The sequence below is a fragment of the Aotus nancymaae genome, unplaced genomic scaffold (assembly GCF_030222135.1).
Source record: "Aotus nancymaae isolate 86718 unplaced genomic scaffold, 86718_ANA_hifiasm-v0.15.2.pri h1tg000032l_0, whole genome shotgun sequence".
NCBI classification, from domain to species: Eukaryota; Metazoa; Chordata; class Mammalia; order Primates; family Aotidae; genus Aotus; species Aotus nancymaae.
In genome coordinates this window covers 6,353,720-6,380,624 of record NW_026988445.1, presented here as the reverse complement: position 1 = coordinate 6,380,624, position 26,905 = coordinate 6,353,720, and the positions used below count along the sequence as shown (strand labels likewise).

The 26,905-nt window shown below is 37.0% G+C and overlaps 1 long non-coding RNA gene across 1 annotated transcript in view; it reads left to right on the top strand.

Moving 5' to 3' along the window:
• Positions 1-1,516: 1,516 nt before the first annotated feature.
• Positions 1,517-26,905, top strand: part of LOC105722267 (uncharacterized) — a 113,791-nt gene continuing 88,402 nt past the window's right edge. Inside the window, exons 1-2 of the long non-coding RNA XR_001108533.3 lie at positions 1,517-1,645; positions 26,119-26,468. This is a non-coding gene — a long non-coding RNA (uncharacterized LOC105722267). The remainder of the gene's footprint in view (positions 1,646-26,118; positions 26,469-26,905) is intronic.

The following is a 26,905-nucleotide window of genomic DNA, read 5'->3' as shown; positions in this document are numbered from 1 at the left end:
GAGATTTTTCCCCTATTAATTGCATAATTGCTTTTCCTGCCAAAGTAATTTGAACCCTTGGGGGTTAAGAAAATCACTTACTGTGAAATAGTGGCAATTTTTAACCCATTCAGCTGGAGTTTCTTTGCCTAATTAAATGTAAAACGGCTGTTTGCTGCCCACTGTGTGTATGTGTTTCTGATGCTGCTCAAACTGCTTTGCCTTGGTAGTCTCTGAGTATTTAAACTGTAACGGAATTATTACACTTAGTTTTTGTGTGTCCTGGAGATTTATATCATTATTTTGTGCAGCAGAAAACTTCATTTAATCATTGACTGATCTCTAATATTTGTGTCTATCTTTCTGAAAAAAAAAATCAAGCCATCATTAGTATAGAGAATGTTTTGGCTGCTGGGAAAATATCTTGTCATATGCTGACTTCGAGAGCGGCTCAAAGGGTTTTCATCAAAATCCAAGTCATCATTCCATGGCGTAAAAACTTGGGCCCAGAGGCTTCATGACTTTTCCATGGTCACACCTGAAGTCAGCTCTGGGATTTTCAAATTATCCCTGCATTTCTGCCTCTTCTCTTGCTTTAGCGGAAGTCACATTCTTATATCATTAACCACTTATAAGAAGCAATTTAACCCAAGGGTTTATGGTTCTAACTACTAGACGTAATTTGGTGTTTTGAAAGAGAGGAAACTGACCTATAGCAAAGAGACTTAAATATCCATTCTCTACTTAGGAGAACACATTTCGTTGCCTTGTAATATCTGAGCATAAATAGTGCAGGAAGACGGGTCTAGCTGGGCTGTGCATTTTAGACCAATACAAAAGTAACCTCAATTTATTGTCTTTTTCTCTAAAATATTAACTTTATACATGGCTTAAGCTCTAATTTTCACAATTTGCTCTGTGCTTTCTCTCTTTTCCCTTTGTATTTTATCTTAATTTTTTTCCTTTTCCATTTCTAGTGCTATTGCTCCATATACTTGACCTCTGGAATATTTAGGTGGCATTGAGTTGGCAAAGTTTGAAAGTTCTTCTTAAAGTAAAACTAAACTCTTTGACAAGCTTAGTTATCAACTGAAAAATAAAGCATTGTATAATCAGAGTACATATTTATTTCCCTAAAGGAATCAGGTTCTTGGTAATAAGCTTTCCATGGGGGTGGCTTGTGGCAAAGGCTAAGGGTGCAGGGAACAAGAGGTAGGGAGAGCTATATTTTGGGGTGGGGCTTCTTCTTGAGCTGTGTGACTAATGCTGCGTGGATAAATGAGGCTGAAAAAGAAGACATGATGTGTCAGGGAGTTCTGGAAAGAAGAGACAAAGCTGGAATAAGATACAGCTCAGGCATTCTACGGCTATCATCCCCATAATACAACACCATCCATTGGACATGAAGTCCTAAATACTTTAAATGATTAAATCACAGCATTAGCAATTGCAAGTGTCTTATGTAAGTGTGTGTTTAAAGTTTTTAACAATCCACATACTGATGTTGTTACTTTACGCTGATTTCTGTTGCAGATGACTTCTCAGCATCTAGTCGTGATTCACCCTGCCTGAGGGATGGTGACCCTCTTTGAGCACTAACCGATTCATTCATCCAGGTTGAGTGGCCCTCTAGACCACCATGCTCTTGTCATCATGGAGACCTGAAGTAAGTAGGTCTACCTTTCCATCTACATTTGCCAAATAGCCCTGATTCGGAGGGATAAGCCCCTGGCCTTGTTTCTAAATCCCACTCAAGCCACCACTGAGAAAAAAAAAAGGTAAAATTTGAGCATAGTCAGGTAAATGGAGTTTGGTTGAGGGTGCTGAAGCAAGAAAACACAGAAGTAAGATACGTTAGTACAAGTATGGAAACACTGAGTAGTTGGGTTTGGCTCCAGCGTGGGGCACTGGAAAGTAATTTGAGACTAGATTGTAGAAGACCTCACATACTGGGTTAAGAAATTAATTCTTACTTTTTAGGTAACAGGGAGCCTTTTAAGCTTTTGGAATGTGACACGATCAGAGCTCTGTAGTAGCAAGCACTGTCCAAGATGAATTAGACATAGGGAGACCAGAGGCAGAGTCAAAGACATTGCAGAAGCTCTGCCAAGAGGTAACGAAGTTTTAAAATCTGCTTTTGGAAGTGAGAACAGATATAAGAAACCAATTGTCAAAGACACTGTGGAGATAGAATTGATAGACTTTATTCTGGGTTGTAAGGAGAGAAAACTGAGGAAAGTGACATCATACTATCTAACACTGATGTTTCAAGTTTGTTTTGCCACCAGGAAGGTGATGCATTTCATAAAATTAGGAAACACGGGAGGCTTAGAAAAGTGGTTATTGGGTCTCATCCATCAAGAGTCTGAAATGTCTTTGTGAGAGTAAGGTAGTGACGTCCAGTTGGTAGTTGAAAATACAGGCTGAAATGGAAAGAGAATTCCATTTCATCTGCATAAATAAATCAAGACATTGAATGTGGCTATCAAGGGAGAGAGAATAAAGATAAAAAATCAGAGTTCAACTCAGATCTTTAGGAAACACTACATTAGCGTGTTCCCCCCCAAAAAAAACCATCAGTAAATTAGACAGTAAAGGAATACAGAGGTAAGTGAGAAGCAGAATATGGAGCATCATGAGAGTCAAGGAAGGAGAGACTTTATTTTTAGATGGAGTTTCACTTTTGTTGTTAGGCTGGAGTGCAATGGTACGATTTCGGCTCACTGCAGTCTCCGCCTCCCGGGTTCAAGCAATTCTGCCTCAGACTCCCAAGTAGCTGGGATTATAGGGATGTGTAACCACACCCAGCTAATTTTTGTATTTTTAGTAGAGACAGGGTTTCACTACATTGGCCAGGCTGGTCTCGAACTCCTGACCTCAGGTGATCTACCCTCCTCGGCCTCCCAAAGTGCTGGGATTACAGGGTGTGAGCTACCGCACTCGGCTCTGAGTGACTTCTTGAGCAGAAGTATTAGACTTATTTAAAAAACTGATCTTTAGAGGTTTAACAAGTTTAGGAATGTTGTTCACAAAGAAACTTCTAGCAAGAGTACCAAAAGCAGCTTGATGACCATGAAAGGAAGGGGAAATGAGAATTTGAACAGCAGTCAGAATGAAGGAAGGGTTTTATCTGAGTAAGAAGACCTGAGCGTGTTTTTATAATGGGGCTCATAATCTAACCATGGAGAAGAGAGAGGAGCACGACGTTTGGAGCAAGGCCTTGGAACAGGGGATGGAAACTAATGCATGAGTAAGGGTGGTTACCTGGGAGAGGAACCAAGGATCCATTGATCTCTGAGACTGGCAGGAAAGAGGAGAAGAATGGGTGAAATGAAAAAGAAACGTTTAACTGAAAGAGATGGAAAACAAGGCAGCTCATATCAAAGGTTATCAGTACAATATGGAACTAAGTTACATAAAGAGAGAAAGAGAACTGAGGATAGGCATCCTAAAGTATACTTGAGTAGGTGCTGCAGAAAATCTGGTTTATTATCATTTTAACAAGCATTTATATAATGCTAACTATGTACCAAGCACTGTTTTAAAAGTAGTTTACTTAAACAGTCATGAATCACTTAACGATAGGGATAGGTTTTGAGAAATGCATAGTTAGATGATTTCATTGTCTGAACATCATAGACTGTGCTTACGCAAAGCTACGTGATATAGCTGACTACACACCTAGGACCATCATTGTATATATGCTCTGTCATTAACTGAAACGTCATTATGCAGCATATGACTGTATTTGCTGATTAAATATTTTAAAGAATCCTAAGTATTATTAGTACCTCCATTTTACAGATGGGGAAACTGATGCACATGGAGGCTAAGAAACTTGTCCAAGGTCACACAGCTAGAAAGCAGCAGAGTCACCATCCCCCAGGCAGTCCTGTTGGAACAGCTTTCTCTGCGACATGCACTCTTTCCTGATAGTGGTCCGTTGGATATAAGCAAAGGCAATGGCCAGTAACCCCAATGACACAAGTGAACCATATTACCTCATTAGGAATAGAATGAATTGGTCTGTTGTTGAACTGTTTATCATGATCTGCAGCCCAAAGACCAATAATTAAAATTTTAATTTTAATTTACTTAGAATGACACTCAATAACAAATAACATCAAAACAAATCAAGAGAGAGCCCATAGAAGGAAACAAGAGGGTTTATATTTCAGTACATTTAATGTCACCTTTAATGCTCTGCATTTTTATTCATATTTTGCACTGAGCCCTGCAAATTATGTAGCTGAAAACGGAGCTACAGCAGAAATGTAGTTGCAGAGGAAATGAGCAGTGAGTTTTCCAAGGGCCTCAGTGAGCGTGTCCATTAGAATCTCCAAAGGAGCTTTTAAAAAACACTGTGCTCTGGGACCTATCCCAGAGCAATAATATTAAAAAACTGAAGGTGAAGTTTAGGAATTTTTTTAGAAAAGCTCCCCAGGTGATTGTAACAGGTAGCCAAGTTTGAAAACCCACCAGACTTGGTAAATCCAGATGGAGGACAGAAGAGGGAGACAATCGAAGGTTCCTGGAAGTGTTTCCTTCACATAATGAGGACAGACAAAGCTGAATGGGTAGAATGGGAGGACAGGAAAGGATGAGGCCTCTATAGCCCCAGATTTGGGAGCAGACAAACTGTGGAGGAAAAGAAAGCATGAGAGAAAGTTGCAGTTAGCCAGGAACATTCTTAATTGTTATAGGCCAGTTTCTTCCAGAAGTAGTTGTGCAATAATAGAAACCCCTTGTCACTGTTTCTAGAAAGAGTTTGAACATCTGTCCTAAAAATGATCACATCCCTGCAAAAACAGAATAATATAAGCAAAAGCAGCTTGTGGACAAAGTGCATGCAATCTACACTGCAGGAAGAGATCTAGGCTTCTCGAATGATCTGTAAGGAAAGAACAGGCTTTTGTTGGTTTGTTTGTTTTAATTTCCCACCTGTTACGCTGATATTTTTGTAAGATGGAATAAAAAGTGAATTGCTAGGAAATGAATTAGGCACCCCAAGTCCCTATAAAACACAAGTCCAAATGTTTTTATTTTTCAATAAAAATTGATAATAGACTAGATTCAGCAGACATAAAATTATTGTCAAATTGCTATAATCTTTCTAAATGCTCTCAATTGCTATATCTTAACATTTCATCATGAAACACTTTAGAGATCAGCTTCAGTTCATAGACTACACATGAATACTCACAGTCATTCTTCCTCCACTTGGAAATGTTCATGTTTAACACCATCTCTATGAATCTCTGCAAACCTAGAACCAGAGTTAGTTACACAATTTGCAGGGCTCGGTGCAAAATAAAAATGCAGGGTCCCGTTTTCACAAAGCAGAGAAAAAAAGTGATGTTGAAGGCACTAAAACATAAAACTTGTTCTTGTCTTCCATGGTCTCTCTCTTGACTTGTCGTGACGCTATTTATTTGCTATTAAATGTCATTCTAAGTAAAGAAAAATAAAAATTTTTGATTATCAGCATCAATTTAACCATTCATCCTTATGTTGTGCAATACAAACTTTAAATTCAAATATAAAAGCATTTAATCATATGCAGAATCACCAAAATTACATATTTTCTATTTCACAGCTCAAACATACATGTCTTTTCTTACTTTGCACAAAAGAAACGCAACTGTTTTCATTTCACTTTTTCATGCAAATATATTCTGTTATCACTTTCTATCCTACCTTTGGCTTAGTGGTGATAGGTAAAGAAGCACTAAACTAAAAAAAAAGGAATTATGGGTTTCTGTGTCATTCCCTTTTCCTCTGTGTCATTGTTTTCACCGTAAGTAGAGTATAAAGAAGTAACTCAGGTAAGGGTATGATAGAGTTCGCTAGTCATTAATGTTTCTTAGAATGTTATTGCCTTTTTCTGTGTTTGAAGCATTTCTGGCTCAGATGGAAACTAGAAGGAAACCTCTCATGGCTGTCAGCTTCCTTGCTTACTCAATCATAGATATAACACGCTGATCTTGTATTTGCTTTGAACTTCTACACATCATGAGTCCACTGTAATTCTGTGCTCATGGGGCACTGCAAACACTATACGTAAATGAGATGTCAAGAAACAGCAGACACACATATTGTGTGTACCTCCTCTGCTTAGGCTTATGCTCCATTGCCCCATCACCCCATCACACTTCACCTACAAAACACACAATGCCAACAGCAGAGCATACACCAAACTCAGGGCTCTTATGAGCATGAGACCCTTGCATGGCTTTGCAGGTCACACTCCTATAGCATTTTGTCAACAGCTTTCTTATAGAACATTATCAGGGTTTCTGTTGTGTGGTTCAACTCTGAACATCATTTTTGAGGTTTTCAATCATATCTTCTTGATCCCAGTTTCATCTTGGTCTTGTACCTTGTCTTATTCTGGCAGGTCCTTCATGCCTCTGCCATGGGAAGCTTTCTATACAAAAATTTCATTACACTACTCTTTGTCTTAAAATTCCTTCAGAGTTCCAGTTGCCTTAAGGACAGAGTTAAATCTTTTAACTAAGATGCTACAGACTTTCTTGATCTGGTCCATTCCCTTTTCTCTAGCCTCATCACCAACCATGCTTCTATATATATGCAACTTATAATCCAGGCAGAGTCCCTTCCATGGACCTTCCTGCCACCTTGAACATGTGGTTTCCTCTGCCTGAGAAACCTTTTCTCATTTTTCTGTTCTCCTCCACTACCCCGTGGCATGTCCTCTGGATAACACATACTGAGTCTTCAAGATTCAGTTTTTGTAGCATATTATCTTGAGTCTTCCCTAATATCCAGGCTGGTTTGGAAATCCTCCTTCATACTTCTCTGTACTCCCCACTGTGTGCATTGTATTAGTCTGTTCTCACACTGCTAATAAAGACATACCTGAGACTGAGTAATTTATAAAGGAAAAAGGTTTAGTGGGCTAACAGTTCCACATGGCTAGGAAGGCCTCACAATCATGGCAGAAGACGAAGGAAGAGCAAAGACATGCCTTACATGGCAGCAGGCAAGAGGGCCTGTGCAGGGGAACTTCCCTTTATGAAACCATCAGATCTCATGAGACTTATTCACTATCATGAGAACAGCATGGGAAAAATGTGCCCCCATAGTTCAATTACCTCCCATAGGGTCCCTCCCATGACACGTGTGGATTATTACAATTCAAGGTGAGATTTGGGTGGGGTCACAGAGCCACACCGTGTCAGCCATAGTCCAGGATGTGCTTGCTATGGTTAAGACCGCTCCAAAAGTAGAGGCTGTGTATCCCCAGGGCCCTTCATCAAACTTGACACTTGGGAGATGCTTAAGACATCACCCAAGTGTTAGGATGTGGCCTTATGTTGCTTAAGACAAACATTTGGTTAAATGTTTCTTTAACCAAATAAATGAACAATCAGTATTCTGTACTGATTGGAGCTATGTTTAAATCCTCCCTTGGGACATATTTCAGTGTTAGGGAGGAAATCTTCTCTCTCTATGTTCTAACTTAAAGAGTTTCCAAAGTTATTTGTGCAAGGGATGTGTGTGTTTATGTAATTACTAGTGCTGAGTTTTCACCTTTATTGGTCAGTATAGGTTTTCATCTTCAACTTTTTTATCCTTGCCAAAATGCTCCTGTGGGTTTCTAAGAGATGCCTTACTTGAGATCCTGGAGAAGGCACTGTAGTGTAACGGAAAAAGTGTTAAAGTGTTGGGTTTCAGTCTCAGCTCAGCCTCTTAACAGTTATGTGACTTTGGAAAAGCTCTTTAGTATATTTGAATATCAGTTTTCTCATCTTCAAAGATAGATTAAGGATTGTTGGAAAGAGTAACGTATACATACAGAAAACCTTCTTTCCCAGTGCTCATACATAATACTCATGAGTAGCTGTAATTATAATGCTGTGAAATTTCTCATTCCTAAGTGTATAGCTCAGAGTCTGAAATAAGACCTGAAATCAATTCAAAATAATGCACAACATCCTAGAATGTTAGATTGGGAAAGGATTCAGGATTATAAACTTCATACTTTCTAGATGAGGAGACTGGATCTCAGAGAGATCAGTGACTTACTTGCCTGAGGTTTCAAAGCTAATCAGGATCAGTCTTGGGACACAAGTCTTGATATTCTGATTCTAATAGCCGTTTAAAAAATTCCCAGTGACAGCCAACTCTGTGTGGAAGGCTGGTTACTGAGAAGCCTGGTCAGTCTGTGACCCTGGCTTCCATCTATTACATTCCAGGGGCCAGTGCTCTCTTCCCTTACTGCTCATGTTGGATATTATGTATATTGATCTAATCAAAGATATGTAGCAATGAGAGTGAAAATACATTCAGGAGAGGAAAATAAAGAAGTGCTTCATGGCCAGACAGTAAACATCCAATATATTCTTCTGTATTTTGAACTGAAGACCTTCAGAGAGAGAGAGAGAGAGAGACAGAGAGAGACACCATAAAGAGGACTTCAGTGGCAAGACAGCTGGGTCTGCACTCCTTTTCCTTCTACTCCTGCAGTGCTGAGCTTCCTTGGGTTTTCCTGGATGCTTTTTGCTACTTTTCCACTCATAGGGTCACAGTGGAACTCTCTTACTTGACGTCTCAACATGAAATTATTTACAGTGAGCTGATACTCATTGAGTCTAGGCTGCACTGACAGAGAAGAAACTGACCATCTGACTGTGAGGATATACTGTTGAGAGGACATAATAGCAATGAGTCTAGAATGTAGGCCACTATGATATGTGGCTTTGGAATATTGAATGAAAATGCATAGATCTCAAATTCTATTTTATTCTAGAGGTTGGGATCAAGCAGTTATAGTAGTATTCCCTAAGAATTTGCATAGATCTTTATTTTTTTCCTTCAGTAACATAACAGAATTCCACTTGGATAATATTTGGTGTTTTCTAACTTTAGTATTTTATTTTGCATGATAAGGGAGCATACAATACATAGACTTTATTAGTCTTTTGGGTTTTTTCTCCAAACAAGTACCTGAACTCTCACAGTATGTTATTTATACAAATATGTTTATTATCATACAGGCATAGATTAATTAATCTGCTGTTCTTAAAAGCTTGTTAACTATCCCCCTAATGGACATAGAATCCTTTGAATTACCCTTTGAAACTACTTTTGCTGTAAATTGCATGAATTCCTAATGATCCATATACCTGACACATACAATCTCCTACTAAAAGGATGTTTGTTTCCAAGGAGGCCCTGTGAAGTTAAAGGTAGAGTCTAAAATCATGGGAGGAAATTAGAAAGTAGGACTTTGAATGGCAGCCTGAAACCCACTGTTTTAAGCAACTAATTCGTTCAGCCAAAATGTCTACTATGGTACCACTGAACTATGAATATGCCACCAAATCTTGATACTGTTTTTCTTTTTTTCTCCATTTTTATTTTATTTTGGGGGTGGGGTACATGTGTAAGTTTGTTATTTGGGCATACTGCATGATGCTGAAGTTTGAGGTATGAATGATCCCGTTACCCAGGTACTGACCATAGTTCCCAACACTTCGTTTTTCAGTTCTTCATCTACTGGGTGGAACAACAGGTGTAGTTTTTCTCTCCTTTTTCTTATATTTGATGTTTGTGACCCCTTCCTCCTTTACCAACCACTGAAGAAAAAAATCCACTGCCATTGCCTCTTCCTCCTCCTTCTTTTAATTTTTTAAAAACTTTTTTATTTTTATTTTTTCAGAGATGAAGTCTCACTCTTTTGCCCAGGCTGGAGTGCAATGGCATGATCATAGCTCACTGCAGCCTCAGGCTCCTGGACTCATACAATCCTCCCGCCTCAGCCTCTCAACCATCTGGGACTACAGGTGTATGCCACCAAACATGGCTAATTTTTTAATTTTTAATTTTGAAGAGATAGGAGTTTCACTATGTTTCCCAAACTGATCTCCAACTCTTGGCCTCAAATGATCCTTCTGCCTTGGCCTCCCAATGTGCTGGGATTATAGGCGTGAGACACTGCACCTAGCCTTTTTTTTAAAAGTACATTTTTGTTCAATTAATTTTCCTTGAGAGATCTTGTTATTTTTTTTACTAATCTTTAGCTCCTGATATCCTTCAATTTTTATTCCATTTTGTAGAGTGATCTTTGTATTTATATCTTTTCTTGTCAGTTGCCCCAAGACTAATCTTTTTTTTTCATAATAATTTAGGTGATAAATACTTACTGTTTCATTTAAGCAGAATAAATAGAGTATATTCTCTGAATACTTTTATTTGTGGTGTTTAAAGAATAGATATGCGTCTTTAAAGCTTTAAAAACTGTTATTTTTATTTTAAGGTAAAGAACAGATGTTGTAGGGGTCTGGGACGTTATTACATTCATGCCTCCACTTTCAGTACTATTAGTATGATAAAAAATATATAAGGGAACAGAGATCTCCATATACCACTCTCTTTACTCTCTAGAGCATCTGTATGACCATAATATGACATTTTAGCTAATAAGCTAGAACTAATTCATTCAAATGAGTGGTACCCACTTCCAAGTTGTCACCTTGGGAAAATACACATAAATTCCATTAATGCAGTCTTGTCCAAACAACATTTTATAACTCCCTTTTTGAAATAACCTTGAGAACCTGAGAATGTCCTGATTAGTGGCAAATTGATATACTTTGTTGAGGATGGGTTTGTTTTTTGGAATTAGCCAAATGCCATATAGAAGTAAAATTGGATGGATAATTTAATAGTTAGTGGTATAATAGCATCAATGATCTAAAAAGAAATGTGACTCTAAATAAATGGCACTGATTCTCAAGGCATTTCATATGGAGTCATAGGAATTTTTTTTAGCAGTGACAGTGCCATTAGAGTAAGTGGATCATCAACTAAGGTGACTACTTTGAAGGCTGTTACCTATTTGATAGAAAGCCTCTGGTATGTTTGTTAAATTAAAAATATGACTTAGACTCACAATTTATAAAACTTCCTTCTTCTTTGTAAAGTCCTGTATTATCTAGCATTACGCCAAAAGGATCCTTCATTTGGCCAGGACAAAGGCAACAGTCTCAGCAGGATCAATAACTAGACTCCACCCTTCTTTCAACTTCATAACATGTGATCTTGACTTTCTTTGGCTCTGTGATTTGCAGGAGTCTTTTTTCTAAATCTTTCATTGTGATGTTTTCCCCTCGAATTTCTTTATTTCTTGTATTTTTATTTTTCCAAAGAAGTAGAAAGGATGAAACTGAAGACAGACAGCCCAATTGAGATAGCTGAGGCAGGGCAGTTTGTCCTGTTGAAAAATAGCTCACTACAAATGAAACTGCTCTTTTTAAGTGTATATGATATATATATATTTTTCTTTGCAAATGGAAGCTTTGTCAGTCTGCTTAAATTTCTGATAAACATAAATTATAAATTTATAAAATTATAAATAAATTATAAACATCTTACCAATCTTTTTAGATAAAATACACAATTTTCCTAAATATGTTAACATTACCCTTCTCCCTTGGAGCCACCTCATTTGTGTGACAAACACAGTTTGACATGGTACAAAAGAATTCAGCACTAACTCTTACTGAATTATCACATATCTTTAATTAAAGGTGTCTACATTTTGAGGATGTTACTGAGGCTTACTTACTAAATACTGTTAACCCATGACTTTGATGTTCATTGAAAAACTTACCACATCTGGTATCAACCTCATTTCATCTTAATTTTAAACACCTGGGTATTTTAACCCGATCCTTGAAATGATGGAAATATCTTTATATTTTGTTTCAAGTTTGCCACCATTTTTCATTCATCTTTTTATATTTTCTCATATGCCTCATATAAGACGTTTGCTTTAAGTGGATGGCACAGGCATTTTTGATATGGTATTTGCTGACAACTTGCCTAGATTCAAGGTGCAACATCCTCTAAAAAATGGAGAAAAAAACCCTTAATCTTTGACTCCTTTAGTATATAAATAACTGCAGGAGAGAAGTATCACAATACACAATTACATGTGGAAAGTGTATTTGAATCATTGGGATAAGATAGATTTCATTAATAAGACACACAGTCAAAACTGGCATTACATAAACAGAAATAGAATTCCACTTTCCATGCAAACTTTGTTGTATAACCTAGTTGTGTGTCTCACATTTTCAAAATTCTGATGTATTCTATTTCTGAAGAAAACCATGAGTTCTGCGTTTCTGCTGAAAGCATTTATCTTTCCCCTTTGGGTTGTTCGTGATTTGGTTAAGTCATGCATAGCTTGGAAATCTCACATTTTTGCTTCACTTTAGATAATATTTCTGGATGTTTGGATCAGGATGTCAAAACTCCCTTTGTTCCATTCTCCAAGTTCTAGTTTTAATTCGTTTATCATGCTGCAGTTCGTGATTATTAGATTTCCCTTGGACCTTTATTCAAAAGGTAATACATCAAATACACAATGTGCCAAGCTTCTCTGCATACTGAAAACAAATATGTGCTTTGGTGTTTGGAACAAGATATAATACGTACATACACAAACATATTTGAAATCTAAATGTCTCCTTCAGGGCTTCCTTTAAAGGAAGTCAGAAAGTAGATCACGGTGGGGATAGAGATGGGGTGGGGGCAGATAAGGAGGAGAAAATTGAACTTTCCAAGATCAGTACTTAACATAAAAATTTCATCACAATCTTTATCATCTTGCAGTGGTTGCAGAAAAGGCCTAGGCTCCCTCCACCTTTAACTTCCTAAAGTCGCCTATTTTACCTTCAAATCTGATGAAGTGTCAAAGTCATTTACCAGTAATGAGTTCTGCTGCAAATTTTATTTTGCTTGGAATTTAATTAATGGGCCAAAGACTTTCCATTGTGATTTGAGCAAATGAATAATAAATCAAGAAAGGAGATTTGTCAAGGAAGGAACATCTGTTTCTTACAAGCGTTACAACATGACTACAGCTTGGCTGTGCATTACCAGCACAAAGACAGTAGGAGTCCTCTCCGGTGGAGCTCTCTTCATTTATTGCTCCACTGAAGGTGAACAGAGAGCACTCTAATGGGCCTCTGGTGTTAATAAAAGCTTTGCGCTTCTCCAGTTTGGCTGTAGCCTCTTCCTTTAGGGTGCTACTGTCCTTAGTACATGGTTTGTTGAGCCACGTCAGGATTCTGCAGTGTCAGTACTTTATTGGATGATTAATAAGGGAAAGACAAATTCATAAGCAGAAACAATATGAAATTACCATCATATTAGTGTTCACTGTCATGCTTTTTATTTTGGGGGGTTTGTAAATGAGATCGTGATTGAAGTTAAGTACTTTGACTTGCACTGTCAAAAAGCAAAAATAGGTCACCCGACCTGTTGGGCTTTGTCTAGTTAACCAATAACAGACTATCTATAGTAGTGTGACTTTTGTAGTAGTGCCGGAGCATGCATTCTGTGGTTAAAAACAGGAGAAGAATTAGTCTATCCACCAAGGTCTGCACTGGTTGGGGAAAAAGAGAGACACGATAGTGCTTTCTCTGCTATTTATTGCTGGAACACACTCTGCTCCTATACACAAAGGAGGTTTAAGTGCCCACTAGGTAGGAATAAATCGCCTTATGAAAATTTGCACTGCAGGGTTCATGATGACCCTTGTGTAATGTTTATAATGTATGCAGAACAGTAATGGGCGCTAATGTCATGCAGAAATAACACTGGGTCCTACGTGTTACCCTTTTTTAAAAACCTTTTTTTGAAGGCTGGTAAGATGATAAGAAGAATTTCCAATTTTATGATTTTTTAATATGTCTCTGGAATACACCTTAGAGGAATGTTTCCCTTACGAACTGAATATTTCCCATCATTAGAGTAACGTGCAGCCCCCCAAACAGTTCTTTCCAGCATCCTGCACAACGTTACTCTGTTTGATATGGCATCCTTCATGCAATTTCTGTCTGAAATAGCTCTACAGAGTGAAAGTAAAAAATAGATCTATCAGCTGTGGGAGAGAAAGACAACATGAAAACAGAGAAAGGGGTTATTTTGGACAGGGTTTAGTAAGTACTGAGTCAACATGATGGGCTGGGATTGCTCCCATTTTTCAATGTCTGGGAATCAAGAAAATAAATCTGCCTCGAAAATCCGCATACTGAAAACCCTATTAACAGTTTCCCCCACTCATTCCTTTCAAACATAAAAGGGTAAAATGTTAATTCTTCTCAGGAAAGTGTTGCTAGATGAAATAAAAAACACTTTGTTAAATCTGAATAAATAACTGATTTTATTTTAGTGTATGTCCCATATATTGCATGAGACATCCTTGTACTAAAAAATAGTCATTATCTATCTGAAATTCAAATTTAACCAGGCAATCTGTATTTTATGTGCTAAATCTGGCTACCTTACTCCAGGGACATTTCACATTATAAATATCAAAATTTCAAAAGACCAACACATTATCTTCTGATTGGAATGACTTAAAACATTGTTAAGACTTGTTTAAGATTTAAAAAATAATTATTGAATTTGAATAAATAATTTTGAGATACATTTGAAATAGCCAAATATCTATTATATAATTTAGAGATTAATATAAATTACATATTAAAGTAAATTATATAATACTATTATATGTTACTTTAGAGATTCATATATGAGTTATATATCATATGATATGTAAAATCGTATATATGATATCATATATTCCATATTATAGATATGAATCTCTAAAGTAAATTGCATAACTGATATTTGACAATGCTTTGTTCACTCTCACACTTCATGCCAGTCTTATTCAAATTCTTTCCTTACATCTTTGACATCAGTGTGTTTATCACCACTGAGCCTCATTTGTTATCAGAGTTTTACAGTGGCTTTCCTTACACTTTCTACTTAGCTGTTTGAGATATAACACCTTTACATTTATATATGGTGTGGCATTAAAAGTATTATCCCAAGCCATGATGCCTATTCAAATTATATTTGGATAGCTTTTGGTTTTCTATTCATCGTAAAGGCACATTTGTGTTCTTCACAGCATGACTATTCATGGTGTTGTTTTAAAGTGATCTTTAAAAGATTTGATTATAACAGCAGCCAATACTTGTAATTGTACTCTCAGAATAAGTACTAACCTGTGTTATATTTCTTAATATTTATTTTATCTTAAGCCATTTCTATCAACAATACTAACTGGTGATTTAGGGCTGTTCAATTTTTTTTCTCCAAATGAGATGTTACTTTTGAAAATGAAGAAGTTGAGAGTAAACCCTTTGGATATAAGAAAGTTATAAAGTGACCCCACTCTTTTCTGAGGAATAATTTTTGGAACATCTCTTGCCTTATAATTGGGCATATGATAGAACTGTGCCTATCAAAAGAACTTGCCCATGGATTTTACAATCCAGAGTTATCAAGGTCACTTCTGTAGTTAATTGACAGTCTTTTTGCACCTCAAAGATATGGCTCTGCCCATGATTATTATTATTATTTTTTTTCTGAGTCACAGGAAACAAGAAAGACCTTCTTATTTGGAGGTATATGTAGTGGGACCTAAAAAATTGGGACTTCTTCCAGTCATGATCAGGAACAAAACAATTAATCAAGGTAAAGGGAACAGAGTTATAAGCGCATTATACTTCTGTGATTCCATCTTTTTTAATTGTCTAGGTAAATTATATATTCAAGTGTGGGTAAGAGTTCTTGTATTTTATTTTATGTTTGAACATTTGATATTAATTAAATGATCAAGCTCATGTGGTATATTAGTCACCTAATTCTAGACATTAATCTTTGGTTTAATGTAATTAAACTGTGTGTATCTGCATACCATGAGCATGTAGATATATGTATATAATACGTATTTATACAAACATACAGAATAGCAAAGTGAAATATTACTTATGGCATGGCTTTTTAAAAAGGCATTGTAAGGGAAATTTACTTATCAAATGTAACACCTGCTTTGGTTTCATATTCCTAAAGCTAAAATGAATTTATTGGACTACTTTTTAAAAGTAATTCAAGATTCTTTAATTCCCAAGTAACTGGCAACTCTCAGGGCTATACAATATAAAGTTGCAGAAGCGGGTATCATACTCTATAGAAAATAGCTGCCCCAAAAATGCGTGTTGAATGAATTCACTGAGAAGTTAAAAGAAAAAAAAAGACTAAAATGATTTATTGTTTCCACAAACACTTCCCCATCCATCCCCAAACTGATTATGTAGAAATATAGTGAAGGTAGCTGTTTTGTGTCAATATGCTCACACAATCATCAAAGTTGATCAGTTCTCCTCAGTCGGTCTTATCTTGTTTCTATCTCAGTCTGCCCATGTGAACCTACCCTTAAAATCAGTCTACACTTTCCATCTTTGAAAATGGAGGACTTAAATACCATAATTGATGATGTCATTTTCAATGTGATGCCACTGAAACAGCTCACTCATAAAACGCCTCATTTCTACTTAGTCTTTGCCACGGGATGGTCCCCTAGGGGGACATATCAGAGTTACCTGAGGGACTTTTTCCAACCTCCTCCCTTCACCTAGAGCTGAACAGTTTCCTCCCCCCTTGAGAATTATTCTAACTGATGGGGTGTGTTGTAACCCTCAGGTGGGTTGGGGTAGAAAATAATTTGAAAGTAACCAATCAAATGAAAAGCTAAACATCTGGCCAATTATTAGCTATTTTCCATCATGCTGATGTAGATGTTATGTGAGCAGACATTCAGATAACAGAATTTTCTCCCAAATCCAGTATTTGTCATCATGTAAATGCTGTTATATGCTCAATGGATTTTGTGGGAAAAGATATATAAAATTAGCAGTCCTCAAATAACATAAAGGGCATTGTTCAGAATGTTCATGTATAAGTTAGGTTCTTGAAATGTAGAAATATTTTTTCAAGAAAGAAGAAAGTAGAAAGGGAAACTGAGGAAGAGAGAAAATAAATTTGTGAAAATGTTAACCTTGGTGAATAAAAGTAAAGGGTAAGGTATATGCAACTCCATTGTACTATTTATTCCTTTAACACTTCTGTAACTTTGTAATGTTCCAAAATTAAAAGTTGACAATGATATACAATAGAATCGAACAGAATAGAAGAATTAGAAATAAATTTAACCAAAGAAATGTAAGAGTAGTAAACTGAAAACTGTAAGACATTGTTGAAAGGAATTAAAGATCCAAATAAGTGGACTAATATTCTATGCTTCCAATTGAAAGACTTACTATTGTTACTATTATAAACAATACTCCCAAACTGATTTACACATTCACTGCAATACCTGTCAGTAATTTAAAATTTGCAAGAGTCCCCGAATCGCCAAAATGATCTTGAAAAGGAAGAACAAAGTTAGAGGACTCACACTTCCTGATTTTAAACTTATGTAAACCTACAGTGATAAAGACAGTGTGGTACTTGTAAAAGAATAGATATATAGATCAATGGAATAAAACCACAGGTCCAGAAATTAACCCATACATCTATGGTCAACTGGTTTTCAATAAGGATGCCACAGTCACTCAATGGGAAAAGAATAGTCTTCACCAAATTGTACTGGGACAACGGGATATTCATTTGCAAAAGAATAAACTTGAATCCCTACTTCATATCATATGCAAAAATTAACTCTAAATGTATCAAAAACTTAAATGTAAGCTAAAACTATAAAACTCAGAAGAAAACATCAGTATAAATCTTCATGACCTTGGAATAGGCAACTGTTTCTTAGATATGACACCAAAAGCACAAACAATCAAAGAAAAAGTATATATATTGGACTTCCTCAAGAATGAAAATGATTGTGCATCAACAGACAATACCAAGAAAGTGAAAAACATCCTACAGAATGGGAGAAAATATTTGTAAATCATATACCTAATAAAGTTTTGGTATCCAGAATATGTAAAGATTTCTTACAACCCAACAACAAAAAGACAGACAATCAAAAAACAGACAACAGATTTAAACAGATATTTCTCCAAAGAAGATACACAAATGGTCACTAAGCATATGAAAAGATGCTTAACATTGTTAGTCATTAGGGAAATGTACATTAATGTCACAATGAGATACCACTTCATACCCACAAGGATGGCTAAAATCTTTTTTAAAAAAAGGAAAATAAGAAGTGTTGGTGAGGATGTGAAAAAATTGGAACCCACAAACATTGCTAGTGGGAATGTAAAATAGTAAAGATGCCATAATAAATAGTCTGGTAGTTCCTTAAAAACTTAAACATAGACTTCTCATAGGACTCAGTAATTTCACTCCCAGGCAAATATCCAAGAAAAGTGAAAACATATAAAAACTTGTACACAAATTGTTGATAACAGCATTATTCAAAATGGCTATGAAGTGGAAACAACCCAAATGTTCCTCAAACGATGAATGGAGAAACAAATTGTGGTATATCCCTATAATGGAATGTTATTTGGCCATAAAAGTGAGTAAGATACTGATTCATGTTACAATATGGACGAATCTTGAAAATACATGAAGATATATGAATCTTGAAAATATAAGTGAAAGAAGCTAGACCCAAAAGGCCACTTACTGTATGATTTCATTTATATAAAATGTCCATAGTGGGCAGATCTGTAGAGACAGAAAGTAGATGAGTACTTTCCAAACGCTGGGAGTGGTATGAGGGTGGGGAGTGACTGCTAATCGGTATGGGGTTTCTTTTGGGGATGATAAAAGTGTTCCAAAATTAGATTAGATTGAAGTGATGGTTGTGCAACCCTAGAGTATACTAAAAACTACTTAAGAGTAGAAATGAAACTTCAGAAACTTTAAAAAGTGGAGAGGCTGGGTGCAGTGGCTCACGCCTGCAATCCCAGCACTTTGGGAGGCTGAGGTGGGCAGATTGCTTAGCCCAGAAGTTTGAGAACATCCTAAGAAACATGGCAAAACCCCATCTCCACAAAACAAAAAAATACAAAACTTAGTCAGGCATGGTGGCACGCACTTGTGGTGCCAGATACTTGAGAGGCTGTGGTGTGAGGATCGCTGGAGCCTGGGAGGTTAAGGCTGAAGTAAGCTGAGATTGCATCACTGCATTTCAGACTGGGTGACAGAGTGACACCCTGTCTCAGGAAAGAAGGAAGAAAGAAAGAAAAGAAAGAAGGAAAGAGAGAAAGACAAACAGAAAGAAAGAGAAAGAAAGAAAGAAAGAGAAAAGCTTGAAACAATAGTGTAAAATGCAAAGCATAATGACACAGATATAAGACAAAATAGGAGGGCAGGCACAGAGAATGAAGAATGAATACTCCTACTAAGTATTATAAATATACATCTTTCTAGAAATCAGGATCCTGTACTGTGCCTTGATTGGTATCACTTATTAAGCTTGTGAAATCAATGAAGGAAGCAACAACTCTTTCTTGTTCACTGCTTTATCCACCCTATCCTAACACAGGGTATGATACATCATAGGTACCTAACAAACATTTGTAAAGTTAACAAATTAATTATATTCCAGAGGGACAAAACAGAAGATAGAACTAATCACGTTTTAATAGAAAACAATTCCAAGCTCAATAAATACCAACCTAAAATTTGAAGGGATGTCTAAAATCTAAGTAATTTTGATCAAAAGAGACCCATATACTAGGAAAAAGTATTGAGTTTTAAGAATAACTAAAATAATAATTGTAAGCATCCAAATAGGAAAGCTAGGTTTCCACAAAGAAACTGGCCTCAGACTTCTCTTCTACCACACTCAATGACAAAAGATGATAGGGAGAGAGATTGCCACTTAAGAATTAAATACGAAGCCAAGTTATCATTCATGTGCTAAGCCAAAAAGGCTCTCAGCCTTAGAATGGCTCAAAAATATGCCACTTTTATACTTTGCCTAAGAAGAAATATCATAAAGATAAACTCAAGCAAAATGAAAAATATTAAAGTGTCAGAATGGTATAATGTAAATGAATGGTGATAAGTTAAACAGAGCTAATGCATTATTATAATAAACAATAAGTAGAGGCCTGGTGCAGGTCACAGGAGGATCACTTGAGCCAGGAGTTCAAGACCAGCCTGGACAGCATAGTGAGATCCTGTCTCTACAAAAAAAAGAAAAAAAAAAAGTCGAAAATCACCAGGGTGTGGTGGCACACTTCTGTAGTTCAGCTATTTGGGAGGCTAAGGTGGAAGGAGTGCTTGAGCTTAGGAGGTTTAGTCTGCAGTGAGCTATGATGACATCACTGCAGTCCAGCCTGGGCAACAGAGCAAGACTCTGTCTTAGAAAAAAATAAGAAAACACAACAAAAAAACCCCAACAATTGTAAGAATGGTTAACAAATTTAACGCAAATACCCAAAAATATTTACTGAGAGAGACAGTACTAGGCTAGAATGTTTCTGAATCTTTTTCATGTTATGGCAGAGAAAATTCTGTTTCTACAACACACTGACATAAATGGATGAGCCTGCCAGCAGCCTCAGGCCCCACTGGGTAGCTCTGTTAGCTGAGGTAGCCAACATCCGGGCACACCTGTAGCCAGTGTACCCATTGCACATAGATTTAGATTTGGCTCTCAGTGAGTTGGAAAACCAATGGAGAGTTTTTAATAGCAAGTAAATAGTAGGAGAAAAAAAATCATAGAACAAATCTGAATAAAAAGTATGCTTTGTATTTGACTAAAATACATTTTACATAATTGGCATATACCCATTCACAAGAATGTTAATATATTATCTAGGTGGTAGTGTTTTTTTTATACTTTTCCTTATTTTCCAAATAGTCTACAAAGTGTTTTTTCATAATCTTCAAAATAGCACACAATTTTCTTAATCTCCAAAATAAAGCCCAATAAGGGTTTAAAAAACAAAAACTTGTCTTGGCACAAAATATCAACAGACAGATTAATGAAACAGAATAGCCTTAAATATGGATGTGTGATACTAATTCTAGTATGTATTGTGAGTACAAATAAAAACATGTAACATATAAGTAAAAGAAATAAGACTCCAAGTATGAGCTGGGTGTGATGGCAGGTGCTTATCATCCAGCTACTTAGGAGGATACAGTGAGAAGACATCTTAATTTTTGAGCCCAGGAGTTTTGAGTTTAGGCTGGGCAACCTAGTGAGGCCCCAGCTGAAAAAAGAAAAAAGTAAAGAAAAAGAATCCAAATACATAACTACCTTAATAGACATGGTGTTTGCAATGTTATATATCCATTAATTTAACAAGGGGTATTATAATAATTATTATTTTATCTGTAATAGCATTAGTCATTACAATTTCCAAATGTACCCTTTTTTTTCTTTTTTCCTCCTCCCCCTGACCTTTTTTTTTTTTTTGAGATGGAGCCTCACTCTGTCACCCAGGCTGGAGTGCAGTGGTGCAATCTTGGCTCACCGGAACCTCTGCCTCCCAGGTTCAAATGATTCTCCTGCCTCATCCTCCCACGTAGCTGGGACTACAGGCACCTGCCACTCCACCCAGCTAATTTTTTGTATTTTTACTAGAGACAAGGTTTTGCCATGTTGGCCAGGTTGGTCTCAAACTCCTGGCCTCAAGTGATCCGCCCCCCTTGGCCTCCTAAAGTGCTGGGTTTATAGGCGTGAGCCACCGTGCCTGGCTGTTATCTTAACTTGTTTTTTTGTTTTGTTTTGTTTTTATTGCTGTGTTGCCCAGGCTGGGCTTGAACTCCAGGCTTAAGCAATCCTCTTGCCTTAGCTTCCCCTGCTTTAAGCATTTCAGCTTCTCTTGGCATTTGCTTTTGTAATTATATCTGAAAGTCATCCCCCAACCTTCCCCACTTCCCAGGCAGCTAATCCATGGAACTAAGTATCTTAGTATTGAACTCCTTAGCTGCTCATTTAATGTATTTTCCTTAGAAAAACTACACTCTTTCTGCTTCTTCTTGATTCTAATGGGTGCATCTTCTGCCTCATTCTGTCCTAATTTACTATTTAATTTGCTCAACTTTAATTTTTGTTATTCTCTGAGCAGGAGGAGAAAAAGCATTTCTGTAGTTTTGAGAATTCTGTAGAGCTAATGTCTGGCTGTACCAATGAGAGAGTTAAACATTTTTGAACCACCACTGCTTGTGTCTGTCCTCTTTTGCATTTTGAAGGGGAATTGAACTAGCAGCCACAACAGACAAACCCTGACATCTTGGTGGTTGAACATACTAAAAGTTGTATGTTACAGTCTCGTGCTGCATTTCCTCATTTCTTAGCTACACCATCTGATGCTTGTGGCCCCAAGGTTACTGAGGAAGGGAAAGAGAGAGCTGAGACTCAACAAAATGGTTTTAGAGCGAGACCTGGAATTGACTTATGGAACATCTGTCCATACTTCATTAGCCAAAATTTAGCCCACAGCAACTTAACTGCATGGCAAGCTGGGAGATGTAGTTTTGCTGCGTGTCCTACACGACACCTGACTGTCAGCTTCTTGTGATGCTGTTTCCACATTTTCTTTCTTTCAGCCTAACAAAATATTGAATGCATGTCAAAATGATTTTTTTATTAGTATTATAGGCCATGGTAGCTCAAATATTTGCTGTGATTATGAACAATAATCCAGCTCTCTTGATTTCATACTCTAATACATTAGACAACATGTAAAGAGCAAAAAGTTTATATTTTATATATATTTAAAAAATACATGTATTTGCTTTTGCAAACCTATATAATTATTGGTACTTTGGGACTTATTGGCAAATATTGCTAACTGGTTATGTTAAATTTCCTAACCCAACATTTGAGGTGAAAAGGCCACAGGTCTTCTATTCAGTGGTTGGACCAGGGTCTGGTTTGCAAAAGGAACTCAATAAATGTTTGTGGATTATGTGAATCCACTTTGTCATCTACTTTGGGAAGGTAGTAGTTGACTTAGAAAGAAAGAAGCTTTGGATTCCTGGTGTCTTCAGTGCCATTCATTCTCTTGAACACTGGGGCAGAATATAAGTTTAAATGTGTCTATTTTGTGTCTCCTCCCTTTCTCTTTCCTTTTTTTTCTCCAAGCCCAAATGTAGGTATGATGAGATAAAGGGCAGTAAGTAGTTTAGTAAGGTAGAAAGAGGGGAGGTTTGGAGGAAAGAATAAAGAGGGCACCTACACATTCACATAACTAAATTGATAAATTGTAGACTCAAAGCTGAGAGTTGAGCTATTTTTTATGTACTACAAGAAGTAGAAGCAATGTCAATTTCACATGTTGCTAGTATCTGAGATGGCAAAAGCATTGCTCTTCTGTTTTTAGTTGATACCAAGTTGACTATGTTCTGTTCCTTAGAAGTCAGGCTGTTTTCTTATTTTTAGTGCCTTGTAGCAATAAGAGAACAATTCATCGAAGACAGCAATAAAGAACAATTTACTGGCTGGGCACAGTGCTCACGCCTGTAATCCCAGCACTTTGCGGGGCGGAGTTCTCCTTGAACCCAGGAGTTCGAGACCAGCCTGGGTAACATAGTGGGACCCTGTCTCTGAAAAATATTTTAAAATTAGCTAGGTGTGGTGGCACACACCTATGGTTCCAGCTACTTGAGAGGCTGAGGTGGGAAGATTGCTTGAGCCTAGGAGGTCGAGGCTGCAGTGAACTGTGATCATGACACCGCACTCCAGCCCACGTGACTCTGTCTCAAAAAAAACAAACAAGAAAAACAGAACAATATATTCAGATTTTCAATGTCTTCTTCCTAATTGCAAATACACATTTCACATATATGCAGACTGGAAGCCATCAATAGTTTCACTGGTAAACCCAAACATTCCCAGTGTAAGGTTTCATAGAAAACATCAAAACCACTCTGTTCCATTCTGGGTTCCCAGACAAAATTAATTAGGGCCTCATCAAGAGGAGCACTCACCTTGACTTTCAATGAGCCATGGATACATAATGAACTAAGTTTCAGTTGACAATAAAAGGGCCTTGCTTAAAGGAAAAGAAGGTTTAATACTTGGTTTGGGGACAACCACCTGCAGTGTGTCCCTGTAGTTATTTTTTTTTTCTCTTAACATCTCTCTGTGAAGCTTCATCATTGCACTCTAACAAGTCAAAAGAGAGCATGGGCCAAAAACCTAACTATGTTTAGATAAAGACAAGTTTGAGGTTGGAGGTTGCAGGCTGCATTTCTGCCTTTGAGAATAGTGTTATGTAAGACAACCAATCTATTATAACAAACCATTCCTAGAGGCCACTGTGGGAAACAAGCACTGGGCAGAATGAGCTATGGGTCTTGATCATTTGGCACTGGGATTGTGATCACAGAATCATCGTTTTTCCTCTGACCTCCAGATGCCAGTTCTCATTTTCCTATTATATGCATTTCATTGTATTTTGTGCATGGACTTCGATTTGAACTTAGAACGGCTCCTGTTGAGACACCTTTTAATTATAGTGCAAAACATTTATTCAGGCAAGGAAGTCTTTGCTGCAGTTTTCATACTTCACAAAACTGAGCTAAAATATCCCTGTTGGGATGAGAACTTAAACCGTGGGCAAGAAACATTGATTCTCCAGGCCAAGAACCACACAATATAGATATTCTTGATGTGAGTGAGAAGTGTGGGTTTGGAGTTATTATTTCAACCATGTCCTATCTGGAAGAGGATAATAATGCCCAACAGATCTTTTGTTTAGTGCTTCTTATATATAGTAAAATATTGTAATTTAACAGCTTGCTGGGGGAACAAGAATTTGTTCCAGTTCCTGATTTAAATGTTTATGCTAATTGCTATTTATTGGCCCAGATGCAAATGATAGGTTGGCCAAAGTGAAATTTTATGACGAGCAAACTCCCCCCTTTTGTGCAAATTGAAAAAGTGAAACAAGAGGAGGATGAAATGAGCCGAAGATGGTCTTAATGGCTGCTTTTTAATGGGGAAGATAAAATTAAGACTGATTTACGTGGCCAACTCCCCTGTTTTCTCTTATCAGCTCATTTGGCAGGAAAAATGGAAAAGTAATTGTTCCTCTTTCAATGTGGGCCTCAAACCATTATTTATTGGCTGAAATTAATCGCTGTTTATCCTTCATTCACGTGGAAACCGCTCTATCAGCATTATGAACCCCAGCAACTCAACTAGTCCCTTGCAATTTTGTCGACAGCAAGCTTGGATCCTGATGAGGCATGCCTTAATTTTCTGGGCTGTGGGAGTTAATGAAGACTCCTTTCTGAGGTGGACATATTTGTATTTCTACAACATTAATAACAAAGACCCACACTTTCTCTTTGGCAGCAAATAAACTTTTTTTTTTTGAAAAAAAAGAGAGGAAAAATTATTGAAAGACGGTGCTTGGGGGAAAAACAGAAATAGGATCATGAAACCAATTTGTTTTTACTTCAAGCACATCTAAAACATGAGGAGATGTGTAGGCACTCAAGGGCCGCACGTGGACCACAGTGCTTCTGGGAATGCCCTGCAAATTGGAAAAGGAGAATGGAGATACTGCAAAGCCACACATTCATGAAGAATCACTTCTTAGTTCTTTTTTGCTTCCACTTTGCCTCTTCTCAACCCTGCTTGATGCACGTAATTGACAGCCTGTGGTTTTTCCGGGGCAGAGATTTCTGGATTGCTTCCTGCTCATCCTCAGGGGACCATCTGGAACTGACAGTCTGTCCTCCAGACTCGTATCTTCCTCTTTCCAATCAACCAGTCAATCATCAAGCATTTGTGCACACCTTATGTGCCCAACAGGCCTCCTTTGCTGTGGGAGAAGCACTCAAAGCTCGAGTGCCCTCTGCATTCAACAGAAGCACAGCTAAGTGTTGAGGCTCAGGTTAAATTTCAGGAAGCATTTATTGCGGGGAGGCAAGCAGGTTGTAATCGCAGGTTTTTCAGAGACATGTCCAGTCTTTCTGTGAGTTTCTTTAGATCCCATCTCTGGTATTTTCCTGCCCAAATCCAACCTTTCTACCCTTGCCTGACTGACTCTATGGCTTTTGATCTAAAGAGTATGTGAGTAAATGTTTTCATGAGTCCATAATTACTGTAGTCAAAACTGAAATTATGTGCTTTACCACATAGTAGCTTAACAGATGCCTTGAGCATAGATTCACACTTGAAATTTTTTTATTTGGCTTTTTTTTTTTTTCAGAATGAAAAACATATTTTCTTCAACTTTTTAATGATTTTTTTCTTTAGTTAACCTTTTAATGATGTGTGATGCTCTATCTTATTTTTAAAGTTATTATTCATTCTTTTATCCAACAAGTATTTAAATGACCACATATTGTATGTCGCACATTATTTAGGCATCTAAGGATGGAGCAGTGAACCAAAGACACAAAAGTCCCTGCCTCCATGGAGCCTATATTCCAGTGGACTGCTAATAAGATGATAAGTTCCTACGTTCTTAAAGTCTCTGTGTTCCTAATTCTGAATAGCCAGATGCTAGTCCATTTATATATAACATGGTTTACTTAACAGTTCACGAATTTTCTATTTTAAATAATACAATGATGAACATCTTTCATGCATGTTTTCTTCATGTCTGATCATTTCCTCAGGCTCTCCAGAATTGCTGCAGTGTGCTTTCAAGTTCCCAGCCTAGCCACACTCCAGAATCACACCATCCCCGGCTTAATGAATCAGCATCTCCAAGGTAAGTTCCAGGCATATGTATTTCTGATTCTTAGCCAAAGTTTAGAATATTATCTTATTATGATTCTACATTGTCACTTTGATTCTGTTTTTAATTGCATATTTATTATATTATATATAATATTTATAAATTCAAGTTTCTCTGGTTTTTAATAATAATTTACTGTAATAAAACCATTATTGAATAGCTGGTCGGTTGGTATGGTTCCTATAGGGGCAGGGCTCAGTCTTTATTATTCTGCCGTAATTCACATTTTAAATGAAATGCTACCCAAAGAATGAAATACACTTTGCAAGTGAAAAGAGAAAAAATAATGATTTGTGTTTATCATAACAGTTCCTAACCTTCCTTAAGAAGAGTTTTCTCAAGTTGTATTGCAAAATTGATTTTATAATCCATAGTATAGATTTTTATATACTGATGCTGCGTTTCACCTA